A 20,652-nucleotide genomic window follows, 5' to 3' on the forward strand; every position below is an offset into this window, starting at 1 on the left:
CTGCAAAAAAACATATTTCTGCCATTCTAGGTTATAACCACAGCTTTCTGAAGTAAATAAGTTCAAACCTTAAACTTTGAGTGCGAAAACTGAAAAACTCATTTCCACTATTTACTCGATTTTGACTGTTAACAGCAGCCTAGAATCTAGAAGGGAAAAACAAACCTTTATGAGATCGCGGATCTCCTGCAGCTGCAAATTCAAACAAGGACTTCGCTTTTATCCTCTAGGATAACTAGGTCACAAGGCAGGCTATTGCAACATCACTCAGGAAATCATTTTCATCAAGAATCTTCTCTTTCCAGTTTAACTGCAATTTAACCTCAGCTGTGCATCAGCACATTAAGAAATCATAAGAATATTGCTCCATAATTACAGTGTGCTGAAATTCGTCCCATAACAGAATTAGATTTCTCTTCACATCTGCACACAGGTCTCTACAGATCCACTTTCAAAAGCTGGCTCTACCTTGATGGAAGAAGGCTTTTATCAAATTGGGCAATGACCTTATGCTTTTTTGAGGTTCCTTGGGGAAACAACATGCGATTGGCAAATTCAAAGCGATGCAGAACTCAGTCTGTCCATCTAAATTTGGTTCTTCTAACAATTAACATTTAAACAACACCTTTTACATAATAAAATGTCCCAGGGCACTTAGCAATTAGAATGTTATTTCTAATCTACATAAACAAACTAAATACTAAAACTAAGCTTGTCGTATTCATTGGCAAACACTAAAATTTTAAAAGAGCAATAAAGATGCAGAATGCAGCAAAGAAAATTAGTATGTTTGTGCAGTTGGCAGACAAACTGCAGACACAATTTAACACAAATAAATGTATTCTACATAAATTGAAAAAAATGTGGGACATAAGGACACGGAATTGAATAGGAGACAGATCGCTTTCAGTGCCCAATGCGCTGAAACAATTTTTTACTGGTGGATTGGAGAATGTACGGGTAAAATGTGCCCCAATGCTGCCACTGGTATCAACACTGCCATTTAAATTAGGCACCCACTACTCTGGCGGGATTGGCCCACCCATGCCCGAGTTCAGGTATGGAAAAATGATCAAGGTGGGAACGTACCACAACCTGCACCAGCATCTAGTTAAGTAATGTCAAATAGATTGAAGTCATGCATTTTGGAATGAAGAATGAGGAGTGGTACTATAAATGGTGTTATTTTGAAGGGGGTGCCAGATCAGACACACCTGTGGGTTCACATACACAAATCTTTGAAGACACCTGGCCAAGTTGCTCAAATTATTGATACAGCCTACAGAATCCTGGTCTTTATGAACAGAGACATAAAACACACAAACAAGAAAGTTATGCTAAACCTCTATAGATCATTCGTTAGGCCTCAGCTTGGAATATTGCATCCAATTCTGGGCACCACACTTTATGAAACATGTCAGGGCCTTGGAAAGGGGGCAGAGAAGATTTACTAGAATGATACCAGGAATATGAGGGGCTTCCTTTTCGTGGAGAGACTGGGGAAGCTGGGTTTGTTTCACTTGGAGCAGTGAAGGTTAATGGAATATTTAATCATGTTCCTAATTATGAAGGGTTTTAATAAATACAAAGAAACTGTCTCCAACAACAGAAGGGTCTGTAACTAGAGATGCAGATTTAACATAGTTGTAAAAGAACCAGAGAGGAGGTGTCATAGAGGTGAGCAGAATTTATTTATATAAAACGCAGATGAGTTGCTACGATCTGGAATTCACTGCTTGAAAAGGTGGCGGAAGCAGATTCAATTGTAACTTTCAAAAGTGAATTGGATAAATACTTGAAAAATGAAAAATCTGCAGGGCTATGGGGAAACAGCAGGGGTGTTAGACTAACTGGACAGCTCTTTCAAAGAAGCAGCACAAGCACAATGCACCAATGTTGCATGCTTCTATAACAGTTGCACTGAGAAAATTAGAAACAAATCCTGGTATGAACTTAGTGTTTCTTTTTCATTGTTCACCTTTATACTGGAGTGAAGGAAATGCAAGGCACTCTCGGAGAAACCCCACATCACTTGCTTGGCTGTCAACATTTGACACTTCACTACAAGATGAGAGTCCTTCAATTGAGCGGCGTGCAGAATAATCATTTTACATTCTAACGTCTCTACATACCTTATTACTGATGTGTCACCGAGGAGACAGATTCCCTACATACTAAAGGGGCTTTGTACCTTACAGTAATAGAGGTTCTGCAAGGATTTTGAAGTGTATAATGAAACTGCAACTATATGCTTTAAAAAATGTTTATAGTTTCACTACATATCGTGTACACAAGCTCTTTTACCCTCTTTCCCCTCAAGCAGGTATGAGGGAAAGGTCATATTGGCATTCTTTGAAATACAGTTACAAACCTAAAAAAAAAGGTAAATTTCATTTTCCATTTCACTGAATAATTAGATTTTTTTTTTTAAATATAGTCTTTAGTGGCCATCTTTTATGATTGGAAAATTTGGTTAGCTTTCAGACTGCCGACCATATTTAAAAAAAAATCGATGTGCACATGGATTACTTGGTTCACGGTAAAGGGATATTAATTACCACAGCTTTTCCATATTATCTGAAGGCTAGCAATCTGTGCAGGCAAGATGTATTTATTGCACATCGTTCAAAAAACTGTTAAATAATGAGTAATGAGTTTATCAACCATGGACTACAGTTTACACAGGGTAACATTCAAAGTGAACCCTCCCTTAAAAAAAAAAGCTGATCACCCGCGCTTCAGGAATTTGATTTTGTTCAGCAGAGTCTGGGCAGCAGCAGAAAATTGCCACCTACTTCCTTACCGCTGAACCAAGAAAAAAAAAGATAGCCTGCTGAAAAAACAGTGTAAGGAAGAGATGCATTAAAAGTCCTATTTACAAGAAACATTTTGAAGCGACTGGGGGGAAATTCAATGGATTGGACTATCGATGTATGAATTGTTGAAAGTATAATTTTTAAAAACAACTTTTTGCAAGTAATTGCTCGAAGTTGCATGCCTAAAGATTCAACAAACAGCTAATTATTGAAGGGACAGGAATACTTACAGATGCAAAAATAGAAACAACCCATTACTAACAGACACAGGGATCTGATTTTTACAGCATAAATTTGGTCATACGACTGAAATGATAACTGCAAAGATCCACTCCTATTTTAGTATTGGATCATAGCAGTGGAATGCCGTCACTACATTGATAAGTGCTGTTCTACTCATACAAAACCAAATTTACATACAAAAGATTGTTCTAAAAAAAAATCTTTCCTATTAATAGCAGAAGACTCCACCAGTGCTACTTTATAAGCAGCTGTCAGCAGACAGATTTTACTCCCCTCCCTCTGTAGTCAGCGTCTTCTTGTCACAATAAAATTAAAATCAAAAACTTAATGCACAGAAAATCATAGGTACAAATGAGTGTCCTACTTCCAAGGCAGTATACCATGCCAGCGCGTTAGCCAAAAAGTTAACAGACAGTTTTCATTAAAAATATGAACTTAGAAACTTCTAATAGAAAAAATTGACAATGACAAAAATCTAACAAGAAATATGGTTTTGCAAACAAGCGCGTACAGACATTTCTCACAATTTTTGTCAACTATCTAGTTATTGGAGAACACAGTAAGACGTAGGAACATCGGAGCAGGAGTAGGCCATTCGGCCCATCGAGCCTGTTCTGCCATTCAATACGATCATGGCTGATCATCCACTTCAATGCCTTTTTCCCACACAATCCTCATATCCCCTTTTGTCATTTGTATTTAGAAATCTGTCAATCTCTGCTTTAAACCATACTCAATGACTGAGTAGCCCTCTGGGGTACAGAATTCCAAGATTCACAACCCTTTGAGTAAAGAAATTTCTCCTCATCTCTATCCTAAGTGGCTTCCCACCTTATTTTGAAATTGTATCCACTGGTTCTAGACTCCCCAACCAATGGAAACATCTTAGCTGCATCTACCCTGTCTATCCCTTTAAGTATTTTGCAGGTTTCAATGAGATCACCCCTTAGTCTTCGAAATTCTAGCAAATACAGGCCCAGTTTCCCCAATCTCTCTTCACAGGACAGTCCGTCATCCCGGGAACAAGTCTGGTGAACTTTCGTTGCACTTCCTATATGGCAATAATATCCTTCCTAAGGTAAGGGGACCAAAACTGCACACAGTGCTCCAGGCACGGTCTAACCAAGGCTCTACACAATTTAAGCAAGGCTTCACTACCCCTGTACTCAAAGCCTCTTGCAACAAAGGCTAACATACCATTAGCCTTCTTAATTGCTTGCTGCACCGGAATGTTATCTTTCAGTGACTTATTGACAAGGACACCCAGGTCCCTTTGTACATCTACACTTTCTAATCTCTTACCATTTAAGAAATAACACACTCATTTCAAACAACTTGCTTATTCATTTACAGCATAAATAGCTTTCTTTTAAGAAATGAAGCAAATGTCCTGCTAGTTATGAGTAACTATTTTAAAATTTTAAGGGATCACATGGTGGTAGTCTTAAGAGCAGAAAAGAAAAGTAATTGTGTATTTATGCAGTGCCTTTCAAGCCCTCGGGGCATCCCAAAGTGCTTCCAAACAATGAATTATTTTTCAATTCTGGTTATTGATGCTATTTTCCACAAGGCATGAGATCTATCACGTTCACCGAAGCCAAAACCCCATCTGCTTGTTTACTTCCTCGATGATGAAAAGCTAGAAACAGCGGAGGTCCAAAGAAACTTTGGGGTCCAGGGACATAGATCATTAAAATGTCATGAACAGGTACAGAAAAAACAAAAAAGGCTAATGGAATGCTGGTGTTTATATGTACAGGATTGGAATACAAGGGAGTAGAAGTCATGCTTCAGCTTTACAAAGCCCTGGTTAGACCACACATGGAATACAGTGAGCAATTCTGGGCATCACGCCTACGAAGGAAAGACTGGCCTTGGAAAGAGTGCAGGGTAGATTTACCAGAATGATAACTGGACTCCAAGCATTAAAATTACAAGGAGATATTCAACAAACTGGGGTTGTATTCCCTGGAATTTAGAGGGTAAAGGGGTGATTTGAAGAAAGTTTTCAAGATAGTAATGGGAACAGATAAGGTAAATAGAGAGAAACTATTTCCACTAGTTGGGAGTCTAGGACTAGGAGGCATATTCTAAAAATTAGAGCCAGACATCTCAGGAGTGAAATCAGAAAACAATTCTTTGTGCAAAGGCTAGTAGAAGTTTGGAACTCTTCTGCAAACAGCAATTGATATTAGATCAATTGTTAAATTTAAAACAAAAATTAAAGGGAAATGGGGCAAAGGCAGGTATATTATGAAAGTGCTTCCATTTTTGTTAAATATTTTTTTTGAGGACACATATTTAAATTGTGGAAATGGATTCATTTTGGAAGGCTGAAGATTTCATAGATGCTGAACTTTGTTTTGTTGTTGAAAGTTGACTGAAAGGACACTTGAGCTGTTGTGTTTGAATACAACCTTTACTGGATATCGCATGCCTTAAAGTAAATAAACAACAAAAACCTTGGTGACTAAGGAGATGTTTACAGAGAGATGACATGTTAAGATTTATGAGGGTCAGGAATTGGTTTCACTTCTGAGATATTGTTTTGGTTCAGTTGGGGTGTGGACAGTGTTGAAAAGCAGTTGGTTTTGTAGCCTGCTGAGAAAGAAACCTCCAGCTCATCATTCCTGCACCTCTCTTAAGAGGCCCAGAGAAATCCAATGTGTCAGCTCCTCTTTCTTGACCTCTTTGAAAAACCCTGCAAATCCAGAGTGCGGTAACTGAAACCCCGATGCCACATTTCTGCTGGAAAGCCTACCAGACTATTTCTCGACATCTCCAGAATGAACTGCTTCTGTAAAGATCCCAGAGACCCATCTCTGTATATCCAGACGCCAGACAAGGGACAACTGACATCCTTCGACATCATTTTTTTTCTTCAAGAATTAGCAACTATTTGGCAAAGTATTCCTTTTTTTGTCTTTTTTTTTTGTAAAAAAGCTCTGCAGAGAAAATTTCTTTATTTTTTTCTTGTGTGTGTGTGTGGGGGGGGGGGGGGGAAAGAGTTATTTAAAAAGGGAACTTTCATATTTCAATCTGTGTGTTAATGCTTTGCTTCTTTACTGGATAAGTCTTGTTTTATAATAAACTGATAATTTTGTTGTTTATTCAAGAAACCTGGTTGGGGTATTTTATACTGGGATAAAGAGTGGAGTACATGATTACCCAGTTACCGATACGGTCAAACATTTAAACACATGTGACCTGTGGGGAAGTGGAATGAGAAAAGACAGTGCACTCCTCCCACCTTGGTCGTAACAATATGGAGTTAGGCTACAGATCAGCCATGATCTCACTGAATGGTGGAACAAGCGAAGGGCTAAATGGCCTCCTCCTGTTCTTATGTTGAACATCTCATCTCAAAAATGGCAGCTCAACTATGTTGCATCACTGAATTGGAGTGTCAGTCCAGCGTATACATTCAACTCTTGGAATGGGACTTGAACCCTCACTCATCTGGCTCCATAGCAAGAGTACTACCACTAAGCTAAGCTGACAATGAAATATGGACCATGTCACAAAAAAACAAAACATACATTTATAACCACAAATCCACTTGGAATGTCAAAATTAAAGAGAAACAAAACGATTTTTAGCCAAAACAGAAGTAAAGAAGTCTTGCTGCAATTGCATAGAGCCTTGGTGAGAACTTGCCGCACCTCTAGCCAAGCTGTTCCAGTACAGCTACAACACTGGCATCTACACAGCAATGTGGAAAATTGCCCAGGTATGTCCTGTACACAAAAAGCAGGACAAGTCCAACCCGGCCAATTACCGCCCCATCAGTCTACTCTCAATCATCAATAAAGTGTTGGAAGGCGTCATCGACAGTGCTATCAAGTGACACTTGCTTAGCAATAACCAGCTCACTGACACTCAGTTTGGGTTCCGCCAGGGCCACTCAGCTCCTGGCCTCATTACAGCCTTGGTTCAAACATGGACAAAAGAACTGAACTCAAAAGAGGGGAGGTGAGAGTGACTGTCCTTGACATCAAGGCAGCATTTGACCAAGTATGGCATCAAGGAACCCTAGCAAAACTGGAGTCAATGAGAGTCAGGGGGAAAACTCTCTGCTGGTTCGAGTCATACCTAGCGCAAAGGGAGATGGTTGTGGTTGTTGGAGGTCAATCATCTCAGCTCATCACTGCAGGAGTTCCTCAGGGTAGTGTCCTAGGCCCAACCATCTTCAGCAGCTTCATCAATAACCTTCCTTCAGTCATAAGTGGGGATGTTCGCTGATGATTGCACAATGTTCAGCACCATTCGTGACTCCTCAGGTACTGAAGCAGTCCGTGTAGAAATGCAGCAAGACCTGGACAATATCCAGACTTGGGCTGATAAGTGGTAAGTAACATTCGCACCACACAAGTACCAGGCAATGATCATCTCCAACAAGAGAGAATCTAACCATCTCCCCTTGACATTCAATTGCATTACATGTACCTGAATTGCTGTAACCTGCAGGGCTATGGACCAGGTGCTGAAAAGTGGAATTAGTTTGGGAGGCTGGTTTATTCAGCCGGCCTGAACATGATGGACTGAATGGCCTCCTTCTGTGCTGCACTTTTTCTACGGTTCTATTACCATTGCTGAATCCCCCACTATCAACATCCTGGGGGTCACCATTCGCCAGAAACTGAACTGGACCAGCCAAATAAATGCTGCGGCTACAATAGCAGGTCAGAAGCTGGGAATCCTGCGGCGAGTAACTCACCTCCTGACGCCCCAAAGACTGTCCGCCATCTACAAGGCGCAAGTCAGGAGTGTAATGGAATACTCTCCACTTGCCTGGATGGGTGCAGCTCCAACAACACTCAAGAAGCTCGACACCATCCACAAACATTCACTCCCTCCACCAGTGACGCACAGTGGCAGTAGTGTGTACCTTCTACAAGATGCACTGCAGTAACGCACCAAGGCTCTTTAGACAGCATATCAATAAATAAATGGATACTAATGACATCAAGGGATATGGGGATAGTGTGGGAAAGTGGCGTTGTGGTAGATTAGCAGCCATGATCTAATTGAATGGTGGAGCAGGCTCGAAGGGCTGAATTGCCTACTCCTACATTCCTTGCCCCAAGCAAAACGAGCGTGTATTCACACTCTCCTCTAGGCATCATATTGATGAGTATCCTCTGATCTACACACCACTCTGCAACTGCAACAACAACTTATATTTATATAGCACCTTTTAAATGTAATAAAAACATCCCAAGGTGCTTCACAGGAGCGTTATAAACGCATGACACCGAACCACAAAAGGAGATATTGGGTCAGATGACTCTCGGCCAAAAATACTCCCATCCAAAAACAAAAATCAAATCATTTACCCGAAGAAATAGCAAACAAATAACATTTTAAAAATACTCTTTTCAGACTAAGTTGCTCAACAAGTTAACAAAATTCCTTTTTGCCTCCGAAACAAGATTTAAATCCAGCCCAGAGGGATGGAATAAAAAGTCTTCACTGGCTGCCTGTGAACGACCTTCCCGACCCACCACCAATTGAGGCCCTTAACTGTGTAATTAGCCCCCAATTAAGGGCCTCTTCCCACCGCAGAGGAAGCAAGGCACAAAAAACCATGCGGGCTGCTTCCAGGGGTGTGGGGTGGAGGTCCCTCGTTCAAAGGCACTTAGTGACTGAATGAGGGACTTGTCATCGGGAGGGGGAGGCCCGCTGAGGGCCACCCGCTTGCCTTTGCTGCTGATCTCCCATCCCCCCGCCACAAGACCCCTCTGACCTACCTTAAGACTGGTTCCAACCCACTCCTCGGTGTCTGGTCGCTGCAGCTACAGCGGTAGCCACTGCCTCCGCGGTGGCGCTGCAGCTTCTGGCCTCTGATTGGCCGGCAGCTCTGCAAGGCCGGGACATCCTGCAGTGGGGTCCTAAATCCTATGGAAGGCCTGCCGCTGTCCAGTTAAGTGCCTGATTGGCACTAAATTCAGTGGGACTAATGGAGAAGAGAGGGCACAGGATCTCGCTGTCATTTTCCCCCGATGAGAGCATAAAATTCCCGCCCTCATGTCGGAGTCCTCTTTGTTCAGTAAAATGTGCTTTCCCAATAAAACCATGGCTCAAGAACTGTATTGAGATACAAGTACCTCATTAACCTTGTTCCAATACATGGCCACCAGGACACAGATGGGTGCAAAGCAAATGCTTGCTCCGTATCACCACTGAAATGTACTCTGGATGCAAGTTTAAAATTATGAAGCAATAAAAAAGGAAAAATCGGGCAGAACCTTTTCACTAAAAACGTTTAGACTTCCAAAGCAAGGCACCAGAAACACCCTGTGACTTTAACGTAGTAAAACGCCCCAAGGTGTTGATAATTGTTTAATTTCTTATATCATTTCATTATAATTTTAAGAATTCTCTCAGTCAGCATCCAGGTCTAATGTTTCTAAAAAGGTTAAGTTTCGCTAAGATCAGAATAATCTCAAAAAATCATGCTTCAGTCAACATGCTTCACCTACTTTGACTGGAAGCAGAAGACTTAATACATAATTTTACTTCATTTATGGAAATCACAATATGGAAACACACCATTCATTCCAATTAGCCCATGTTGGTGTCTATCCTACGCTGGAGCAGTAGTTGTCATTGGTGATGGAAGGAAAAGAGACATCTGTGATTAAACATTGACATGGTCTCTGCAACCTCGAGCTATAGAAGTGCATTCCATATTCGCACAACCCTTAAAAAAAAAGTTTCTCCGACTCTAAATCTCACATTTAATTTTGTGTCTATGGTCCCACAATCTGGGAAACATTGTTCTGATCTGCTCTATCCTAACCTTTTACAATTCTAAACACCTCCAACAAATCACTCTTTACTCATCTTTGTTCAAAAGTTGGGGCTGTTTTCTTTAGAAGGCATGTTCCTTATTTGTATTTTCTCATACCAGGCAGCATTCTATTCAATCTATGCCATATCCTTGTGATTACCTCAATGTCCTTGCTAAAGTGCGAAAACTTCACACAGTACTCCAATTTATGGTCTAAGGTTTTATATACATGTACCATCGCATCTCTCCTTTGGGATACTATACCTCTTGCCATAAAACACAGCCTTCCATTAGCTATTTTATAGCTCTATCCATTTGAGATGCTGCTTCTAATATCTTGTGAAACAGCACCCCAAAACCTTCTGCTCTTCCATATCACTCAGCTTCCCTCCATGAGTATAGTTATTACACTTTTTAAAAACCAAAATGTACCACATTTACTGACACTGAATATTTCATCCTCTTATCAATACCTCTTTGCGGCTTACTTTGGTTCTTAGAATTATACACTAGGGCTAAATTTAATAACTGTCGAAAATAGGCGTATGGATGGAGATAAGCGATTAATTCGCGCCTGTTGATTGCAATGGAGGCAGAATGGCCAACTTCATACTGCCTGCTCATTGGAATGAGCTCTGCATCCAGCTCGTGCTAACTGCTGTTCATTGGCTGGACACATCAGCAGGGGGACAGTATTGTGAGTGACTGGCACTGCCTGTACCTTGTAAAAGGGGAGGTGAATTACAACTGGAGCAGGAGCTGGCAGTCATGCAGGAACTCACTGATCTGGGAAACAGTTAAGAATGGCACAACATGGGAGAACACGAGCCTCAAGGTTATCGGATACTACACACCAAAGGCCTTCGAGGAAGAGGAGGAAAGGAGGACAGATGTCACACCAAAGAACAAAGAACATGTCCTGTATTCTCAGGGGGCCAAAAGACCCTTAAGCCACACACACTCAAAAGCAGATAGCCGTAGAAGCCAATGCCAGAGGTCAAGCCCCAAGGACCTGGATGCAGTGCCACAAGAAGCTCAATAAGCCCAAACAAGTGGTCACGGTCAGTGAATGCATCTTCAAGTACCATTTCCTACTAAGTGCACCACTAGCCTCACACACAGCATCACTCACCTACCAACAACGTCTATCAATAAATCAGGACACATACTTGACATTTATATGCTCCACTGCACCCTCACACACTTATCACTACTACAAGCCTCATACCCACATCTTTCAGCTTGCATACACTGCCAACTATTCAACCATGACAGCCACATCACCCAAATAGATTGCGCAACACTCAGACACATTTTGCCAGTCAAGGAGGCGTGCAACCAGATGCAACAAGAGCTGACTGGAGAGGGACAGGGCATACCAACATGTCCCAACCCCTGGGAGAAGACGGCGCTGGCCATTGTTGGGATGGCCATTACTGAGGCCATGGCCAGTAGCAGGGTTGAAATCATTGAGTGCTTCCTGAACACCCTGGGCAGAGGGCGAGAACCCTCCCTGCTGAGAACCTTTCTCTTCCAGCAGCTTTTTCCTGCTCTGCATGGCCACATTTTCCAAGACATGTTGTATTCCAACAAGGATGGTACCTAGTGCACCCATGTCTGGGAATAACTGGTTTGTACAGAAGACCTGAAGTCAGCAAAAGTCTTTCTGCACTTGCCACACCACTCTCTCCAGACTTCTGCAACTTCAACTACAGAAAGCACCAAACTCTTGTAGAACTGAAGCAACAACCAAAACAAATCAACCAGCAACTAACCTGTATGCAGTCGATGATCCCTTTAAATAATGCCGGTGTGAGTGGGTCCTTCCAGCTGAACAAGGTTAAAAGAGAGTGTTAGCTGAAGCAGTTATCTCCAAAAAGGCACCCCTAGCGACAAATCAGCATTGCAAGCTGATCAACGTCATGATCTGCCCATTCTGCATTCTTCCGCAGGCTGCACACTAAGCATGCACCAACATCCTCACCAATATGGCATCTGAGGCAATTCGCCTCAAATGCCATTTTGGTGTTCTAAAGAGTACCCTAAACTCCCAAATAAAATGGGCATAAATGGTCCCAATTTCTCAACCATAGTAACTGTGTTCAGGCTACATAGTTCTGTTTTTTGCACTGGAATTCCAGTCACCAGAAAGAAATGTGAGACTGAGCAGAAGGGATCAGCAGCAGCAGAACACTCCTCACACATTTCTCAAGCTGTTCTAAAAATATTCCCATTTTCACAGTGAAGAAAATGTTAAGCAGTCTTCTTCACTTCTTAACTATATGTTAGCAGAAATATGAAAACAAGTTCAATTTATGTTCGATAATTATTTAGGTCATTAAACAGAATATTCACCTGGCATGTTAACAGGTTATTGCTCAACATTTTTTAAAAAATACTGTACTTCATCAAAGCTCCACTGGGCATGGCAATGATACCAAACTAAATTTTATATACGCCTCTTATAATTGCAATGATGTGACCAGTAAAGCAACAAATGAAGTCTGTGAATTTGACATTACTATACTAATCGTTCCTTCCGTTCCTCTAGACACTTTCCATTTTAGGTTTGGCAAAGTGTTTATGCAAAGACAATATCAACACCTTGATTCCACTGGGAATTGTACACATCAATGTTGTAAGGCATTTTGTGTTTAATTTTGTCTCCTAGTAGCATTGTCAATCCTCAATAGTGCTTCTAGGCTAACTCAATGTGTTGGATATTGCAGCGTAGCAGTTATGATACCAGACCATCAGATTAGCTATTAAGAGTTCAAATCCCACCAAATAAAGTTGTGAAATTGAATCTGTGGAGTGACACCAGAAAAGAAAAACCCATGAAGTCAGCATTTTGTTACAAAAACCCAACTGGTTCACCTGATTTCTTTCAGGGAAGGGAATCTGTTACCCTGACCCAGCATGATCTGCATGGACACCAGTGATCCCCAAAGTGGTCAACATGCCATTCAGTTACACAAGCAATTACACAGACAATGAGGAAGTGCAATTAATGCACCTTTCTGGCATCTAGAGTCCAAAAAAAAAACCATTCTCTATCCCTTTAGCTTAAAATTGATGGAAACAGATAGCAGTCTGGCTAAGAACACCCATCAGGCACATCACAACTACCTCACTGATGATGTCCAAACACTTTTTAAAATTGTACTGAAAAATGCATGCTTATTCTAGATGGCAAGGTGCTATCTAAGGAAAAGGCTGAATAAACACTTTTTTTTTTAAAAAGGAAAAAGAAAAACATTTAACACTTTTCAGGTCCTCAAACATCAATACACCCTTCACTGCCAAATGGATTATTTTTGAAGTGCTGTCACTGTTATATAGGAAATGCCACAGAGATTTTATGCATAAGGCCCACTGACAATTAAATGGCTAACTATCTACTTTGTTTTCGGTGGAGGGCGAAATGCTGGGCAAGACTTTGGGGAAACACCTGGTTCCTCTTCGCATAAGTGTTATGGAACCTCTCATGTCTACCTGAACAAGGAGGTGGGTGCCTTACTTTAACACCTCATTCAAAACACAGAACCTGGCAGTTCAGCACTCCCTCAAGTACTCCATTAATGTCAGCGTAAATTATGTCCTCAAGTCCTAAAGGGAGTCTCGAACTCACAACCAACTTTCGATTTTCAGTGCACTCAATTTTGCACAAAAAATATTTAATTGGCCAATATTAGTTACTAACTGGAATCAAGGAAAATGAATCAAACAGAATGAAATCCATAATAATGGACCAAATGTCTGCATTCATTTACACGCACTAAGAGTCAGGGTCTTTTGTTCTGCTGAATCTACGCTTTAAAGTTATTGTACAAGATGCGCTGATTTATGAAATTACTTTAATGGCTTTACCTGTTAATTATTTTATCAATTGATATAAGCTTTGAAATTATAAACATGCAAATACAAGAGTACCAACACTAATTCATTGTATGAAGCTCCTTTGTTCAATGTCGAGACATTAAGTAAGCCATGATACAAGGTAGGAATGAGCGCCAGTTAAACAATTAGCCTTTCACCTCTAGGGCCCAAGGATCAGACCCAACACAGCAATCCGATATTAAAATCTCCTCAGTCTGCTGGCTCCCAGGTGGCTATGCAAATGAATCCTCAGTCTCAGCTTCAGTCAGTTCCGAGTGGGCGTGAGCCTACTGAACAAAAGTATTCCTAATTCAGCACTGATTAATAAATCTGACTCAGAGATCATAAGGTTGGTTGGTGTAAAAAATTGAAAAAAAAGTCACACTAGTGTAATCAGGGGTTACTCTTCTGAGTTTGGATCAAGGCACATTGATGATGCAAATTCTGCATCTAGCTGATCCAAGTGATGTTGACACTGCTGAGCACCAACACCGCAATGAGCACAAAATAGTTCAACTTTTTTTTGTTAAAAAGGATTAACACCACAGCAAATTAACTTCATATTAAGCATGAACAGCCAATACTTGAACACAACTCCAAGATCGTTGAATACATTATTAAACTAATCTTCTTTCGAGGTAGTTTCCAAAACATTAGAACTTCACCAACAATTTTGGGAATACAAACTGAAACAAGCAAGTTGCGTACCGAACACAAATTTGAAAAAAAAACATACACTTGTCACAAATCAGCTATTTAAAAAAAGTCCAACAGGACAACTTTAACATGATGCATGGAAGAAAAAAAAAGGATGGTTTGGGAAGATTACAATCTATAGCTGCAAACCAACAATTTGGGTATTAATCTGGGTGCCACCCTTCTGCTGAATATGGGGAAGGGGGTGGGGTGCACTGGATTTACAGACCATCTATCTTTTGACCGCTTTTTATTTTAAGTTAATTTCAATTATCACAGATCTGATGTCAGCAAGCTACTGAACACAGAAGCATTTTAAGAGTCAAGCATTCCTGGAATGAGAGGAATGTGAAATAGGGAGAACCGTAAATCCAAGATATTTATAAATTAAATCAACTTGAACATAAAAAACATACTGTAAACTGTGGCATGGAGTCAACTCCCCCTTGGCCCCTTTATTCCCTTCACCCACTTGATCCTGGCCGTCATGTGGGACTAAGTCCTCTTAATTCAGGCTCAGGCTGGGTGTTTGGGATATCAGGGTTACAAGAGAGCCACCCTCCACCTAATCCACCGGCTACAGTTAATGGCTTAGTACAAAGAGGAGGAAACTCAGTCCTTCCTTTAACTATAAAATTTACTTTAGTCATGTTGTTGTACAATGTAAGAATAAGGCTTATACACTTGGTTAGACAAAAGCATGCAACTCAAACTGTGTTATACAGTTAATAACAAAGCTAACTAGAATCGATAAGCACATCCACTAGGTTCCTCTGACTTTTCCCTGACCTAGTCACAGAAAACAAAAGGATAATACCCGAAAAAGGGGAGAGCTGACGCTGGCCGGGTCTTCCGTTCTTTCTCTCTCTTTTGCATCGTCGCCGCGTTGCTCACGCAGGGTCTTCTACTTCCGCGATGGCTGGTCTCCGGAGTTTCTCGCTGGCTCTATGCCTGAGATTCTCCATACTTATTCTCTTTAAAACTGTGCTGTTTCTTTCCGGTTGGTTTAGGCTTGCTCACCTCATTCGTATCTTCTCCTTATTGGCCCAGGCCCAAAGACCCCGGTATCACACAGTGTCCAAATAAGGCTCTATTCCTGTTATCTCTCCCTTGTCTTGTCACATAAATTAATTAGTTCAAACTGGTTTTTACCAGCACAGGTCAGTGTCTGAGCTCCGGTTACTTTAGTTCATGAACTATCCAGCAGTTTGTAACAGACTCTATACTTCTTGCAGCCCCTGGCCAATGATACATTAAGAAATATCTTGTTGTACACGTATTCTTGTATAAAATACAGATTTAGAAAAGTTCCCAATCTCTGTTTTTTTTTTTAAAAAGTACATTCAACTACAAAATCACCATTTTGGAAGCCATCTAGTGGCATTCACATTTGGTCAGAATAGTCAAGACAGACAGTCTATGGCAGAAGCCTAGATTTCCCAGTTGACGTTACCTTGACCAACTGGAAGTCTGGGCTATAGGCCTGAACCTGAAGGGATTGGTAGGCATATGAAATTTCGATCCATCAGAGAGGTTCAGGCATTTGTAAATTAGCATATTATTTCTATTGCTGTATACCAATAAAAATGTCTTGCAAAGATAGTATTTTGTTTGGATGGCTGTCATTAGTTTTTGTGAGTTATAACACGTGCTTTTCTTCCCCCAGAACCTCCCTCCCCACCAGTATAACAATATTTATAATAGGACTCTCCAACCAAAAATGGATTGAAAACCACTGGTCTCCTTAGATACAACATCCAAAGGAGACAGGAAGGGAGTGAGTTTGTCTCTCAAAAGTGTTTAGTTACACCATAATTTTTTTTTTAAAAACAGGATTTCCAACAGAAAAGCCCATTAGTTATCACATGCTTACTTTATTTCTATGTAAATATATATAGAAGTTACACAATATTAGAAGTCATTTGTTAGCAATGCCACAGGAGATACACTCTAATTGTATGAAGCATCATTGAGGTTGTCTGCAAGAGTTAATACAAGTGATGGGCATTGACACTCAGGTGCTTAAAAAAAAATTTGAACAAATCAACAAGCTCTTCTGGGATCGGATGTTTGAACCCTGTTTGAGGGATTAATTTGACAGATTAACTTGACTGCTTTTGTCACAATAGTAACTTGGTTGAATTCACTACATAAAACTGAAAACTCCACTGAAGTTAGAGATTCTCGAGCTTAATTTGAAGCCATTGATACAAATGGTAATTGACCCATTATGTACTTCCTCATTATATATACGCATCCTACTGGTAGTATTCACTGATTTTCATGCCATAAATTGCAGGCGGGCGGGGGAAAAGGCAGTGCCAAGGATAGATCCATGGGGGACTCCAAAGGTAATGGTGCAGGGAGCAAAAGAGACAACACTGCAAGCAATTCTCATGCTACAACTGGATAAATAAGAATGGAACCAGGAAAGAACAGTTCCACCCAATTGGACAATGAAGGAGAGGCATTAGAGGAGGACAGCATGGTCAACTGTATCAAAGACTGCAGATAGGCCAAGAGGTATGAGGAGGGATAGTTCACCATGGTCATGGGACATCTGGTGATGAATGGCTAAACCAATTGTCCACCATAAATGTTCAAACCTATGTCCCCTGGACTTAATGGAGTGGTGATGAAGACTGCACCAGGGCAATGACTAAGGCAAGAGAGAGTAATAGTTTTAATGGTGCCGAAGGCAAGGCATCAAAGGTGGAGGTTTGGGTGTGATTGAGCAGATTAGCAGCTGCAGAAACAGCATTTATTTTATGACAGTTGTAATTAATTTTTATTAAATCAGGAAATACACATTTTCAAAAGTATAATGGACCAAAAGTGTTAAATCTAATGAACAAAAGCCTAATAAAACCGATGGTACAGTACTTACAAACTGCTTAACACTTCCTTTCTCAAAGTATAAGGATATATCAAAGTATTTTAATGAGTAACTAGCTGAACTAACTCAGCACAATTTGATATAATTTTTGTACCTATCAAAGTCTCAAAACATTTGAACTGCATTTAGATAGTGATACAGAAATGAGAAGAAATAACCACATAAATTGGGACAACAAATACATTTCTGAAAGTAAATTTAAAATCTGCTTGCTTCCTTTTACATATTTTCCGACGTTGTGCTTACAACCTTCTTTAGCCAGGAATCTGGACAATGCAAGCTACTGACTCCCCTGCAAAACTCAGCAAGAACAACAAATGAGAAATGTGGCAAGACATATCCTGCTAATATGTCTTCTATTCCAGTCTCGCAGACTGCTGCATAGACTATCACCAGCTATAACCTTGTAACCAATTTACTTGGCAGCAAGATTAAGAAAGCCTTGTCATCTGTTGGAATATGCAAATCTAAAACCAAATATTCTTTAGTAGGATGTGGGTGTTGATGGCATGTTGCCCCTCCCTAATTGCCCTTGAGACTGGTGGTGAACCGCCTTCTTAAACAGCTGCAATCCATCCGGTATTGTGACGTTAGGAAGGGAATTCCAGGATTTTGACCCAGCGACAGTGAAGGAACAACGATATAGTTCCAAGTCAGGATGGTGTATGACTTGGAGAGGAAGTTGCAGGTGGTGGTGTTCCCACACAGCTGCTGCTTTTGTCCTTCCAGGTGGTAGAGGTCGCGGGTTTGGAAGGTGCTGTCGAAGCAGCCTTGGTGTGTTGCTGTAGTGCATCTTGGAGATAGTACACACTGCTGCCACTGTGCGTCAGTGGTGGAGGGAGTGAATGTTTAAGGTGGTGGATGGGGTGCCAAATCTGCCATTGCTCATGTCATTTGTTCAAGTCTATACATTTTAATTTGCATGTATTTCTTATCACATTGGCACAGAAAGGGAGATTAGATAGCTCCAATTGGAGAACTGAACACTTACAGCTTGTGCCAAAATTTCTATGCTCCATACCATTAGATTGGGCTGGATTTGTACCCCTTTTAATCTCATACTGGTTACAGTCAAAAATCTAACAATGTCAGGGGCTCCACATGTGCAATCTCACTAAATATCAAGCTGTTGGTAGACATACTGTGGTAGATTATTTTTCCACAGAGGAACTATTTTGTTTTTAATGCTGCATAAGTCAAACAGAAATACTCCTCTGCACATTAAACGTTGCCCTTTAGTTACAGAGCATTTTCACTTGTGGGGAAAAGTTCCAACTGAAGCAGTTCAAGGGCAGGAGAGGGGTTTGATGAATATGAGGGGAGCCGCGGTAAAGTAACCTTAGCAGCGGGACGGCCTCCTGTTCCATGCAGGATACATTTCACAAAGACTTCAGGAGGTCCACAGAGGGCGGGAGGCTTGTTTCCCTCGCCTGGCAATGTTTGTGAAGTCATTTAAGACATTCCGATTACAGGAATGGCGAATGATTCACTGTCCAAGTCATAAAAAAAAAAGCAGCCGAACTGCGGGCTGAATCCTGACTTTTCACACAAAAAAAAATGTAAAATATCTCTTAAGCCTGGGTCTGGAGGGAGGATAAGTTTCTCCAACCTTTAGCTCAATGTTCAGGCTTCCTATTTGGCGCGAAGACCATTTCATGCAGAGGTTTGAGGCTGAAGCATGTTTTAAGTTTTAAATGCAATCTATTAACTTCCGCGCTCTCACACACACACACAAAAACAAAGCTCTAATTCAGCTTCGGTATTTACTGAGAAAACATCACCGCGCAAATTAAAATCGAAACAAAACGACAAAGGGAGCCGCAGTTAAGTTTCACATCAGCAAAAGCAGCCCCAAGATAAAATGATTAAACAAGAGGAGGGTGGCAGAGCCCCGTCCAATTCTGCTTGACCTGCCTTTAGACAGGTGGGAGGCATTCATTGACCATTTTCAGACCATTCCTACCTGTAGCTGCCGAGAGAAGCTGCTCACTGACTGAGTGAGGACAAGTTACTGCTCCAGACACTCACTGTGCACACCCACTCGCTATTCCTGTGCTGACCTGACGTTAAAGAAAGTAGTGCCTTGTTCCCCAGAGCTTTTATTCCTCTAAATCCATCACCCTCCACAAAGATTTCACATGGAAGACACTGGGTATTCTTGGGTTGATTGGGTGCATCTGGTTTGTATCCTCCTGGGGGTGTGACTCAAGCGTCAACTGCATGAGCTGTTCAAAAGACTGAATTACCTCAGATTTCCTTCTAGTGGGGAATCTTTAAAATTAGAAACTATCTAGCTAAAAGGCAATTCAGGAAAAAAGAATACTTCCCATAAAGGGTGGTAGGCACTGCCCTATAGGGACATAAATGTAAAAGAAATTGAGGTGTTTAAAACATGGAAAGAGAACAGGATGTAAGGATTAACGATTAAAAGATTTTTTCTTTGCTTAACAAAATGCAGCAGGTTCCATGCGATGAATGGGCTGCTTCTGTGCAAAATGTCTTAATTACAGCACACACTTCCTGCAAGCATCTCACTTACTTCCTGTAATATTTCCACATCACATGAAAACATCTCTATTTTGATAACAACATGTCCTTAACATAGTAAAAACATCCCAAGGCACTCCACAGAAAACAAAATTTGACACCGAAGAGATATTAAGGTCAATAGCTTCATGAAAGAGATAAGTTTTAAGTAGTGTCTTAAAGGAGGAGAGAAAGATGGAGAGGTGGAGAGATTTAGGGAGGGATTTTTGCAGCTTCGAGCATAAGCATTTAAGGTATGAATGCCAATGGTGAAGTGATTAAAATCAAGGCTATGCAAGAGGTCAGAATTGCAGGAGAGTGTATCATTTGGATGGTTTCTTGGATAGACTGTCAGTACTGCCACTGGAGTTCTACTCAATATTAATATCTACTTAATATTAAAAAGGTATGATAGCACAAATTTGATCTCCATCATGTCACATTTCATGCATCATTGTTTCCAATTGGTTGAAATTTTAAAAAATTACAACACATCATAACAGTAGGGGAAATCTACTAGCATAAAAAGATTCGGCACCAAACTACAAAATCTCCCTCTTTGCTGTACTGAGTAATCTGTAAAAGAAGTTTTTTTTTGCTGAAAAGGTATTTTCCAAAGCTTTCAATTGTTTGGGAAGGAGAAGAGTTAGATGATCCTGAGGTTATTTTTATCATAATACAAATATAACTGGACTGTATGTCAGCATCAAAATGTTTGGGGTATGACTGAATGCAAACAACAACTTGTATTTATATAGCACCTTCAACAAAGTCAAATGTCCCAAAGTGCTTCACAGGAGGGT

The 20,652-nt window shown here is 40.7% G+C and overlaps 1 protein-coding gene across 4 annotated transcripts in view; it reads right to left on the reverse strand.

The window, feature by feature from the left end:
* Positions 1-20,652, reverse strand: part of carhsp1 (calcium regulated heat stable protein 1) — a 96,818-nt gene that overhangs the window by 57,018 nt on the left and 19,148 nt on the right. Inside the window, exons 1-3 of one of the 4 annotated variants that reach the window (XM_068056141.1) lie at positions 19,287-19,502; positions 13,890-14,021; positions 11,628-11,682 (exon numbers count right to left, since the gene is read on the reverse strand). The exons of 1 other annotated variant lie outside the window; for it this stretch is intronic. The gene's annotated coding sequence lies outside the window, so the exon portion shown is untranslated. Of the gene's footprint in view, positions 1-165; positions 191-11,627; positions 11,683-13,889; positions 14,022-19,286; positions 19,503-20,652 lie in introns of those variants that run through there. 2 more of the 4 variants (XM_068056139.1, XM_068056144.1) reach the window with 2 other exon arrangements.

Source organism: Heterodontus francisci, chromosome 24, assembly GCF_036365525.1.
Source record: "Heterodontus francisci isolate sHetFra1 chromosome 24, sHetFra1.hap1, whole genome shotgun sequence".
NCBI lineage: Eukaryota > Metazoa > Chordata > Chondrichthyes > Heterodontiformes > Heterodontidae > Heterodontus > Heterodontus francisci.